Here is a 13,446-nt window from a genome sequence, read left to right on the forward strand (position 1 = left end):
TATGGTGATTTCAACCTATTATTCCTGAATGACGATTATAGATGGAAGCGCTGAACTAGCCAATCACAATGTTTGAGACTGGATGAATTAACTTTTCATATACGAGTAGGAAAGAAAGAATTGTGCAATTGGCGAGAAGGCTTTACCAGGTACCAGACAAAGTTAAATTTTGTAAGAACATAGACGCATTGGATGGATACTAACGGACATTGATTAAGAAACTTGTTCAGTATTTAGTACCAAACTTGGTCGAGTGGTTAACACTCCGGCCTTTAACAACACAGGCGGCCGGGGTTCGATCCCCGAAGTCGTCGTACGTATCGAATATTCAGAAAAGGGTGTTTTTCTCCTGCCTACACAACTCCAACAACCCAGGTGGAGTATAAAACTATCTGGTTATCCACCCAGATAATTGTATACTCCACCTGGGTTGCGGTATCTGTGCTGTAGCATTTAAGTGAGATGACACTATAAATGATTCCGCTGGAAGCACAGTCTTACTACAAACATAACGCAATACATCTCCAGCACACACGCAGACATACACACATAGGGAGACATTAATCAGGTGGCATAGGACTTGTAATTAGCACCTGATCAGGCAGCTCCTGCGAATTCCTCAAAATTGTATGGATTAATGTATATGTTAAATGTATTGATTGTATAAATTGTATATCTATGTACTGTAAAGCGTTTAAGAGTGGCTTATTCTAGCTAGATAGGGCGCTAGATCAAATGTTGTATATTATAGTTATTATTGTAGACTTAGTATAGACTCAAAGAGCCGATGGCTGTCGGAAGGATGTCGCGAGGTTCATATAGTTCTACAGTGTTTTATTGGATCGTATTTTTCTCAGAGCTGTTGGCCCGTTCCTTATAACATTAAAATGTGGAATTATCGTCCGTGTTAGCGTGTTTCTTTTCACTTGGTTTATAACTCATTCCCACCTGAAGACACAATTGAACTCTTCAAGTTCAAATGTTGGAATAGTTCATTATGAAATTCCGGGGGTAAATGAGTAAAAGTGAAAGATATACAGAGCCTAGTGGTGGTGGAGGAAAGCCGGAGTTCTCGGAGAAAACCACCGACCTACGCCCAGTACCTGGCGACTGTACCACGTAATCTCCTCGAACCCGCGACCCAGTAGTGGAGGGCTAGTGGTAGCAGGATATCAGACGCCTTAACCACTCGGCCACCGCGGCCCCCAGTTAATAAATGGTTTATAATAAAAGTCTAAAAACAAAATATCAATAAACATTCCGGTAACACATTTTTTTTGTCAAATACTTTCACGTAATAACAATCTAATAATGTCTATTTATTTTGTTACGCTTGGGTTTGCTCAACCTGTCGTTAAGTACTAATAAGAATCGACAATATTCATGAATAGTGACCCTATGCATACATTTGTAGCACTACGTATACTGTTCAGTTAATGTTTGTGTATAAAGTTATGTTCAATTGTAAGGATATAAACTGATGGAAATTGTTTGTTTTAGATCCGTTTTCATAATATACTCAATTAATATTTTGCATTGTAAGATCTTTTCTAAAAAAGGCAATTGAAATTTTGATTGGATACTTGTAATCATAATAATAATGACAATAATCTGTCGTCATGGAGATATTTTGATACTACCAAGAAGCTGCTAATGTTGATCATACGACAAGTTTTGTCTTGAATCTAGCAGTGGTAATTGTAAAGGTAAATAACAATTAGACCCAATGACCCAAACGGTTGAGACTGTAAAAGTCTATGTGACCTGGTATCACTGACGGTTGTGTGGCGATTTGTATAGGGAAATGTGACCCGGTCGGATTATAGTTGTTAGTGTAGCGGTTTATGTAGGGAAGTGTGATCCAGTGACACAGACGGTTGTGGAGCGGTTTGTATAGGGAAATGTGACCCGGTCGGACTATGATTGAGAGAGTAGCAGTTTGTATGAGAAATGTGACCCGGTCGGACTATGCTTGTGAGTGTAGCGGTTGGTATAGGGAAGTGTGACCCGGTCAGACTATGATTGTAATTGTAGCGGTTTGTATAGGGAAATGTGACCCAGTCGGACTATGGTTGTGAGTGTAGCGGTTTGTATAGGAAAATGTGACTCAGTCAGACTATGGTTGTGAGTGTAGCGGTTTGTATAGGGAAATGTGAACTTACCCTGCTTAGATCTGAAAACGATACAAGATACAAACAATGCTAAGGAACACACACATAGCCCAGTGTTTTACTACAGTAACAAAATGCAAAATACAAAGCGTCCACTGCAAATATTTACGGTTTTGGATTACGTTTTGTTTTACATGTAGCAAAAATGTCAATAAAAAATACGAAGCACAAATTTCATTATAATTTTAAGTATTCTCGCGAGAGTGGACTACAACTGTATTCGAGAGTTGGTAACTGTAGCTAGGGGAGATAAAGGACAAAAAATGCAAAAATTATGGCAAGCCAACTTAACATTTATTCAAGGAGCAATGTCGATCCTGTATTTCATCGAATTATGTAAGATATCTTATATAGCATATGAGATATCTTATATACTATATGAGATATCTTATATAGTATATAAGATATCTCATATGCTATATAAGATATCTTCTATGATCTATATAAGATATCTTATATAGTATATAAGATATCTTATATGATATATATAAGATATCTTATATCATATATAAGATATCTTATATAATTGAAATTTCGTTGCTATATAAGATATCTGATAAAGAATGAGATTTCGTGGCATTAAAAACCAGAAACTAATTTCTCCCTCGAGAATCATTCGGAGCACATTCAGGATTGCATTGGGCGCAATGGCGGAGAGGGATGGTATGGATGCTGTATTTTCCCTAGGCCTAGCTCGCCTTGTCTCTCTTATTACGGGCAAAGCAGAGGCTGCCATTTCCCGCACTCTTGAAGTGGGCTCAGACATAATGGCGGCGACAGGACCACGTGTTGTTACAACAAGACCACTGTCCCTACGTAGATCCTCGAGATATTCCGGACGGGGAGACTTCATTTTCGACATTTTGTTAAAATCTCGTTCCTATATAGGTTATCTTATTTAGCAACGAGACTTTAATTATATAAGATATCTTATATACTATATAAGATATCTCATATATTATATAAGATATCTCATATGCTATATAAGATATCTTCTATGATCTATATAAGATATCTTATATCGTATATAAGATATCTCATTTAATTTTCTATATAAGATATCTCATATGCTATATAAGATATCTTACATAATTCGATGAAATGCAGGATCGACATTGCTCCTTGAATAAATGTTAAGTTGGCTTGCCATAATTTTTGCATTTTTTGTCCTTTATCTCCCCTAGCTACAGTTACCAACTCTCGAATACAGTTGTAGTCCACTCTCGCGAGAATACTTAAAATTATACCGGGTCACATTTCCCTATACCACCCGCTACTCTCACAATCATAGTCCGACCGGGTCACATTTCCCTATACAAATCGCCACACAACCGTCAGTGAATATATAAGATATCATGTATACAATAAAAGCTATCTTATATCGCATATAAGATATCTCATTTAATTTTCTATATTAGATATCTAATATAGAAAATTAAATGAGATATCTTATATGCGATATAAGATATCTTTTATTGTATACATGATATCTTATATATTTATATAAGATATCTCATTTAATTTCTATATGAGATATCTCATATAGGATATAAGAGATTTCATATAGGATATAAGATATTTCATATAGTATATAAGATATCTTATATACGATATAAGATATCTTATATACTATATGAGATATCTTATATAATATATGAGATATCTTATATAATATATAAGATATCTAATATCCTATATGAGATATCTTATATAAGTCCGGTCGGACTATGATTGAGAGAGTAGCAGTTTGTATGAGAAATGTGACCCGGTCGGACTATGCTTGTGAGTGTAGCGGTTGGTATAGGGAAGTGTGACCCGGTCAGACTATGATTGATTGTAGCGGTTTGTGTAGGGAAATGTGACCCGGTCAGACTATGATTGTGAGTCTAGCGGTTTGTATAGGGAAGTGTGACCCAGTGACACAGACGGTGGTGTAGTGGTTTGTATAGGGAAATGTGACCCGGTCGGACTATGATTGTGAGAGTAGCGGGTGGTATAGGGAAATGTGAACCGGTCAGATAATGTTTGTGGGTGTAGCGGTTTGTATAGGGAAATGTGACCCGGTCAGACTATGATTGTGAGTGTAGCGGGTGGTATAGGGAAATGTGAGCCGGTCAGACTACGGTTATGAGTGTAGCAGTTTGTATAGGGAAATGTGACCCGGTCGGACTATCCTTGTGAGTGAAGCGGTTGGTATAGGGAAATGTGACCCGGTCCGACTATGATTGTGAGTGTAGCGGTTTATTTAGGGAAATGTGACCCGGTCAGATAATGGTTGTGAGTCTAGCGGTTTATATAAGGTAAATGTGACCCGGTAAGTATAGGGAAATGTGACCCCGTCGCACTATGATTGTGAGTGTAGCGGTTTGTGTAGGGAAAAATGACCCGTTCAGACTATAGTTGTGAGTGTAGCGGTTTGTTTATGGAAATGTGACCAGGTCGGACTATGGTTGTGGGTGAAGCGGTTTGTATATGGAAATGTGTCCCGATGACACTGACGGTTGTGACTGTAGCGGTTTGTATATGGAAATTTGACCAGGTCGGACTATGGTTGTGGGTGAAGCGGTTTGTACATAGGCACTTGACGCTTTGTTATGTCAGATTTTATTTTTTTTTATATATGTATACATTTTTTTTTCAAAATTATTATCTGAGAATTATCTGAATAAAAAAAAGATTTTTCTTAATGTACATACATTCGATTCGATTGCATGAACATTAAAATAAAATGTATACTTATAAAAAAATCAAAAAAATCTGACATAACAAAGCGGCTATGGTTTGTATATTGAAATGTGACCGGGTGACACTGACGGCTGTAATTGTAAAGTGTTATGTGACCTGGTAGTTCTGACGGTTATGACTATATATAAAGGTTGACATTACCTTGTGACGCTAATGGTTGTGGCTGAAACAGTAAAGGACTAGGGGCGTGAAGGGTCATTTCTGGCCTCATCATGGTTTTATTCGTAATCTTAGGCTCATTTTGCGTATCCGGTTCAACCGGTTTGAATGCTTTTAAATTTAGTATTTTCAGGTATAAATCCAGGCGGGCTAGCAAATGTGAATGCAGGCTTTACAGGGCTTTGTCAAGGCTCGCCTGAAAGCAGCATCAGATTACTAGGTCTGACCTTATTTCATGCAAATCTAGATAAATTTACACAAATAAGATATTTTTAATTCATTCGATAACTGGTGTAGGATAAACCGCTTCTTTCATAACATGCGTGGATATCGTCTATTAATATTGTGCGCTATTTACGTTGAAAAATTGGTCAATTTGAAGTAAAACTAAACACTGTTCAATTACTGAAATCCTCCGCATGCAACAACCAAGTTCATACGAAGAATAATTAAACATTGCCATACAATATTGATTAATCCGTAGAAAGGAAATTCTGGTTGACGCGTCGGCTTTCATTGCTGCATGCTAACTGCCTAAAAACATTATATTTTGGCTTTTTCTGCATAGCAACACAATTGTATTGCTATGGTGTGGTATCTATTCATGCGCGACGAAAAAAACAAACCAATTTCAAATCATAAAAGAAATTGGTATTATAGATTCAACTTGATTGTTTCATTTTTTAAGGGGCCGAAAATGACCCATTACTCCCAGAAGTTCACATTTGACCCGGTATTAACCACTAACAGGCAGAGGCAGTATTAACCACAAACATGCTGAGGCAGTATTTACCACTAATAGGCTGAGGCAGTATTAACCACTAACAGGCTGAGGCAGTTTTACTCACTAACAGGCTGAGGCAGTATTAACCACTAACAGGCAGAGGCAGTATTAACCACAAACATGCTGAGGCAGTATTTACCACTAATAGGCTGAGGCAGTATTAACCACTAACAGGCTGAGACACAACAGACTGAGGCAGTATTAACCACTAACAGGCTGAGGCAGTATTAACCACTAAAAGGCTGAGGCAGTATAACCCACTAACAAGCTGAGGCAGTATTAACCACTAACAGACTGAGGCAGTATTTACCACTAACAGGCTGAGGCAGTATTAACCACTAACAGGCTGAGGCAGTATTAACCACTAACAGGCTGAGGCAGTATTAACCACTAACAGGCTGAGGCAGTATTAACCACTAACAGGCTGAGGCAGTATTAACCACTAACAGGCTGAGGCAGTATTAACCACTAACAGGCTGAGGCAGTATTAACCACTAACAGGCTGAGGCAGTATTAACCACTAACAGGCTGAGGCAGTATTAACCACTAACAGGCTGAGGCAGTATTAACCACTAACAGGCTGAGGCAGTATTAACCACTAACAGGCTGAGGCAGTATTAACCACTAACAGGCTGAGGCAGTATTAACCACTAACAGGCTGAGGCAGTATTAACCACTAACAGGCTGAGGCAGTATTAACCACTAACAGGCTGAGGCAGTATTAACCACTAACAGGCTGAGGCAGTATTAACCACTAACAGGCTGAGGCAGTATTAACCACTAACAGGCTGAGGCAGTATTAACCACTAACAGGCTGAGGCAGTATTAACCACTAACAGGCTGAGGCAGTATTAACCACTAACAGGCTGAGGCAGTATTAACCACTAACAGGCTGAGGCAGTATTAACCACTAACAGGCTGAGGCAGTATTAACCACTAACAGGCTGAGGCAGTATTAACCACTAACAGGCTGAGGCAGTATTAACCACTAACAGGCTGAGGCAGTATTAACCACTAACAGGCTGAGGCAGTATTAACCACTAACAGGCTGAGGCAGTATTAACCACTAACAGGCTGAGGCAGTATTAACCACTAACAGGCTGAGGCAGTATTAACCACTAACAGGCTGAGGCAGTATTAACCACTAACAGGCTGAGGCAGTATTAACCACTAACAGGCTGAGGCAGTATTAACCACTAACAGGCTGAGGCAGTATTAACCACTAACAGGCTGAGGCAGTATTAACCACTAACAGGCTGAGGCAGTATTAACCACTAACAGGCTGAGGCAGTATTAACCACTAACAGGCTGAGGCAGTATTAACCACTAACAGGCTGAGGCAGTATTAACCACTAACAGGCTGAGGCAGTATTAACCACTAACAGGCTGAGGCAGTATTAACCACTAACAGGCTGAGGCAGTATTAACCACTAACAGGCTGAGGCAGTATTAACCACTAACAGGCTGAGGCAGTATTAACCACTAACAGGCTGAGGTAGTATTTACCACTAACAGGCTGAGGCAGTATTAACCACTAACAGGCTGAGGCAGTATTAACCACTAACAGTCTGAGGCAGTATTAACCACGAACAGGCTGAGGCAGTATTAACCACTAACAGGCTGGGGCAGTATTAACCACTAACAGGCTGAAGCAGTATTAACCACTAACAGGCTGAGGCAGTATTAACCACTAATAGGCTGAGGCAGTATTAACCACTAATAGGCTGAGGCAGTATTAACCAACAACAGTCTGAGGCAGTATTAACCACTAATAGGCTGAGGCAGTATTAACCACTAATAGGCTGAGGCAGTATTAACCAACAACAGTCTGAGGCAGTATTAACCACTAATAGGCTGAGGCAGTATTAACCACTAACAGTCTGAGGCAGTATTAACCACTAACAGGCTGGTGCAGTATTAACCACTAACAGGCTGAGGCAGAACCAACCGCATTATATTTTGAGTCAATATCAGCGTTGTTCAAACAAACAACACAGCCAGAATTACAGGTATATTTTTGTTCTGTTGTTAAATCAACTACATGTAATTAATATAATTTTCTTCAATTGAGCTAATAATAATATGGTAAAATCAGATAATTTAACATAACATGTTTATTAAGTCAATAAATAATTAGACAAATCAATAACAAATATGTAAATACAAATGGCACCTGCTTAAAATAAGCTTACTGATACATCGAAATTATTGTGACATCATTAATTATTCGTTCATAAGCATAACCATATAGACGATTACAGTTCAAAATGTATTAAAATAATTATGTATTATTTAGTTTTAATTTGAAATGAAAAACAAGTTATAATTATTAAGCTTTCATTTCAGTCACCTTATAGCGAGATGAAAAGAAATCTCACGGATGAGCTTCACATAGAACTTAGTATTATCATAAAATTGGCCAAACTGTTCGCTATAATGTGATAACAAATGGACTTTGGGCATGAACTGCTCACTTAAATTTTTCCTTTGCCCAAAACGCATTATCTTCAATTAATTACGTGAGCTCATGATTAGAGCATGACAGAAATTTTCACGTAAATTCATAGAAAATACTTTCATTTTTATAGGATAGATCTAAATATACATGCATATTCCCCACATCAGGCCAAAGGTATTAGTCCTAGAGGCCACCAAACCATTTAAAATTGAATGTCTCAACCAAGGGATGTTTCAAATACGTTTCAATAAGTGAAGGAATTTCCTTAATTTCAGCAATGTTTGCGGAACTAGGGATTTTACTTTTCTTTATTCAATAAATACTAATAACAACAACTGTATAACGGGAAATTTTCACTGCTGTTTAACTTTTGCCGTATTTTGCGTTTACCTTGACAACGAATATTAAAAATATACAGCATACTACATGCTACATGTAGTCGTATCATGTAAAGGGTGACATTCATACTAGGCGAAATATGGATTTTTCAGTGAAGGGTTCTGTGATACTAATAATGACAATGGTGACATTGACCTTTGACACACCATCCTCAAACACAAACTCATTCCTAGTTACGAAATCTTTACTGTGGTCCTTAATTTCAATAGGGTACAGATTGTACCAGAATGGAACAAGATTGGACAGTCTTAGTCCACAAAGTGCCTACCAGAAATCATAACTTTCATCAATGACCTTGACTTTTGGCCTTGAATGCCATTACTGTATTTGACCGCAAGTAAGCCCCCACCCCTAGTGAAAAAACATAGACCAAAAGTAGGGAGGGGGCTTAATTGCGAGCAACCCCCCCTGTTCACAATTGTCCACCATCTTGGATATATACCACTGTTTTGATATATGACCACACTAAATATCGTGTACTTATAGTTGTTCATGTTGTAAAAATAACAACTAACATACATAATATTTTATAACTGTCACCAAAAGTTGATAAGTTGATGGTGCTGTTAATTTTCTAAACTTATTTTCTCTTATCAATTGGTGTCTATAATTCAATTTATCAAACACTATTTAACAAATTCTTATTGATAAGTCAATCAGTACTCTTTCAGACACAACACCATTATTCAGAGGTGTAAAAAATTCAATAGCATTTGTTCTTTTGTAACAGTCAATCGTTATACAAATTGAGATTAAGGTTGCAAGGTTGGACGGCCAAATCAATACTATACCTCTTGTCTAGATTGAAATCACATCAAAATTTGTTTATATTTCTTAAGAAATAACAATTAAAAGGAATTCTGATAGACATATGACACATGTTTAATGACCACTGTAAATCTTAGTCTCCGGCAAGGCAAGCTAAAAATGATTTGTAGATTTTACTTTACAACTTTCATCAGTAATATCATAGTCACTTGCTCTGTACTTTTAAATAACAAACATTTCATGTCATCCTTCCTTTTAGGAAATTGCAATACCTCAGGATGTTAATTTTAGAAAATAAGGTAAAACACACAGTCTTGGTATAGAAATATAACAAGAGGCCCAGGGGCCTTAATAGCTCACCGGGAATTTTATTTTTCAATTCAAAACTTGCTGAGTACCATTCAGGTGTATCAAAGGAGTACAAGAAACAAAGTTGCAAGAAGAACTACATATAAATCTGTTTTGGTGGGAAAGACACCAAAAAAATGAGTTTCCATGTTATGTCCCAATTTTCCTCTATTTCCCCTATTGGGCCTCACATGCATCCTTTTATACAAATTAAACGAATTGATTTATATCCCTTCATTTGTACAGAAGGGAAATATTTTTCTTTATTTTGTCTATTGGGCCCTGCTCCTCTGCCTGATTTGGGGGGGGGGGGGGGCACATCTTCCATTGATAAATATTCAATTCAATTCCCTTTGCCCAAAATTTCTCTAGAACAAGTTTGGTTAGGTGAAAATCCCTTCAACAGTACAGAAGGAAAAGGATCTTTAATGTTTTCCTCTATTTACCCTAATGGGCCCCACTCATCTGCCCCAAAGAAGGGTGTCCACACAATTCAGTTTAAACAAAATTGATTCTTTTGTCCCTAAGCATGCTTCAGACTGCATTTAGTTTAAATCCCTTCGCTTTTTAGTAGCAGAAAAAAAGCCCACTATTTCCCCTGTTGGGCCCGCCCCTATGCCCCCCAGAGGACCCTCACCCTCTATTTATACAAACTTGAGGCTCCTTTGTCCAAACATGCTCTAGAACAAATTTGGATAAAATCCTTCTATTGGTTGAGAAGAAGACGATTTTTAAAGATTTATCTATTTTCCCCCTATTTGGCCCTGCCCCTCTGCCCCCAGGGGGACCATACCCTCCGTTTATACAAAACTGAGAACCCTTTGGCCAATGATGCTCCAGACCAAATTTGGTCAAAATCCTCTGAGCCGCTCAGGACCAGTAGCGTTTTAAAGGAAAAAGTTGACGCATGACAGACGACGGGCCAGGTGAGCTAAAAATACAATTTACAATTGTATTCATATCAGTCCCTTGTTTTACCAATGCCTTATACTTTAGAAAGTTCTATAAATAAGTTTTTACCATTTCTAAGTTGAGAAAAAATACTGCTGCTATTAAATATTTTTTCCTAAACTCCAGCAATCTTCCTCAATGGAAGAAACTACGCTGTGTAGAACTTCCTTAATGTCACCAACGTTTGTGAAACTAGGGATTGTACTGCTCTTTACATAATAAATGCTGTTAACAGCTACTGTCTGTCAGGACATTTTTTGCCCTCTGTAATGACGGTAAATTTATCTTGACAACGAATATGAAGAATACACAGTACATTACATAAAGTCATATCAAGTAAAGGATGAAACTCATATTGGCAAATATGGATTTCACAGCGAGGGTGCCTGTTAAACAGTCACAGTAAATCTGCACACTGTAGAAAAAAATCACACAATTACATGATCAATAATTATTCAATTGCATGGAAAAAAATAACAAAAAAAACCCACAAAAATATAGATAAGGGAAGGATCAAAACTGAAAAGAGAAATGAACAAAGAGGTAAAAAGGTGAATACATCTTAACCCTTTCACCCCTATGTAACTTTATTAAACTCTACCATATATTGACCTGGATGAGTCAATTATGGTCCACAGTGGTGGAAGGGTTAAGAACATAACTATCGGGTATTGCACCAAAAAACATCACTCTTCCTTATCTCATGGTCAGTAAACAGCTGCGAGTAGTATATCATTTTGACATCACATGTAATACAATTCAATTATGTACCTTGGAATCATGAGGATTTAACATGAGGCCCAGAGGGCCTGTATTGCTCACCTGGATATCTGAGCGATAATGGCAGGATATTCTCCAAGAAAGATCCCAGGGAAAGGGCCAGACCCCAAGGACAATCCTTGTAGAATATCTGTATTAGATTGTTCATGCCTAGCAGTTTAATGTATGGCTATGGGGTGGGAATCTTAACTGTTTCTAAGTTGTGACTCAAAAACTAGGTCCCCTAGATTTTTGGCCAGACCCCAGGGTCAACTAGGGTTGTGGCCACACCCCAGGGTCAACTAGGGTTATGGCCAGACCCCAGGGTCATTCGAATATCATGACTGCATTCATCTCTTAATGCCAAGCAATTGTTTATGTAGTTTTGGGGTGAGGATATGTTATGACTCAGGGGTTAAGTCTGTAAGAATTGTACCTGCTTCCCCCATTGCATGATTGTAAGAGGCGACTAAACTTGGGATCTTATCTTTTCTCTTCTTTCTAAACAACTGTCTTCTTCCTAATGCCTCCCTTGACAATGCCTCATTTTTTGCCTTATTTGAGCGTTTGCCCCTGTGAGGAAGGCTTTGGGTTCTGTCCCCTGGTTGAAACATACCAGAGTCTGTAAAAATGGTAGTTTCTACTCCTTGCTTAACGTTTAGCAATTTAGGAGTGGGACGACTGGTTCGCCCGTTGTCAGTATAATGTGACCAGGTGGAGTGTTTTTCTGGGTGTCTTCAGCAGTATGTTTCAGTGAGGTAGCACTATAAAGTCGGCATCAGTTCCGCACTATCACAAGGAGACAAACAAAAACATATTGCAGCCTCCTAAAACACACATGCATACACTACACGCATGCATCTTGCACACAGGGGAGGCCATCCTTAACTGACCATAGCTGTTGATAGGGCGTTAAACAATACTAAACCAAATCAAACCAAACCAAACTACCCAGCTGAGGTACCTGGTAGACAGAAGTCTTCTGGCTCAACTCTGCTAGGATTATATCCAAAGCAAAATTATGGGGAGGTAACTTTTTAAATGAAATACCACAATTCAGTAGGACAGGGATCCTTAAGTGACAGCTAAGCTGGACAGACATTGGTGAACAGGGTACATTAAAACTTTAACTGAACTGTTTCATTTCACATCATGGCTTTACACCTGACATACGTACAAGGATGTACAAATTGTTTATAAATGTTAAAAAGTAGTCCTGGTGACTGATTGATCAGTCCCCCATCATTACTACTTAACAGACATGATAAATTCCATTACTTGGAATTAAATAAATTCTACAAATATTTATACAGTACTGAAAATATAGCTAATAAAACGTCAAAGACAACCCATGAAAAACTTGTCCAGAATAAATTAATATCAAAGATGGTTTTATATTATTAAGATAATGTAATAGCAAGCTGATTTTTAGCATTCTAACTAGTTTCAACGCAACAAATTAACACCAACTAGAGAAACTGTGAGCAAGCTCATAAAGATATAACCCCTCTAGCACTTGCAATGTTTCTGGAGCAGATATTTTAAAGTAACAAGGGCCATAACTCCACGAAAAATAGTCAAATCTACATATGACGTACTTTATAACTGTACCAAGTTACAGAAAATTCCAACAAACAGTTAAGGAGGAGTTGCACTTACAAGGTTTCTGGAGCAGAAAGTGTAAAGGGAGATTACTCCAGGAACAAGGTTACCGCGAGCAGTATATAATACGCCCATCACACATTGAATGAGCAGTTGTTTGTATTATTGAAACATATGAAGTATTTGTGAGTAATTGATATTAAAAGAGAAATCATTCAACATAACTGGTAGATCAATGAGTGCAATACAACATCATGGAACGCATGCATCGCATTAATGAAACCAAGGGGAATAACTCCAAT

Source organism: Mizuhopecten yessoensis, unplaced genomic scaffold, assembly GCF_002113885.1.
Source record: "Mizuhopecten yessoensis strain PY_sf001 unplaced genomic scaffold, ASM211388v2 scaffold8035, whole genome shotgun sequence".
NCBI lineage: Eukaryota > Metazoa > Mollusca > Bivalvia > Pectinida > Pectinidae > Mizuhopecten > Mizuhopecten yessoensis.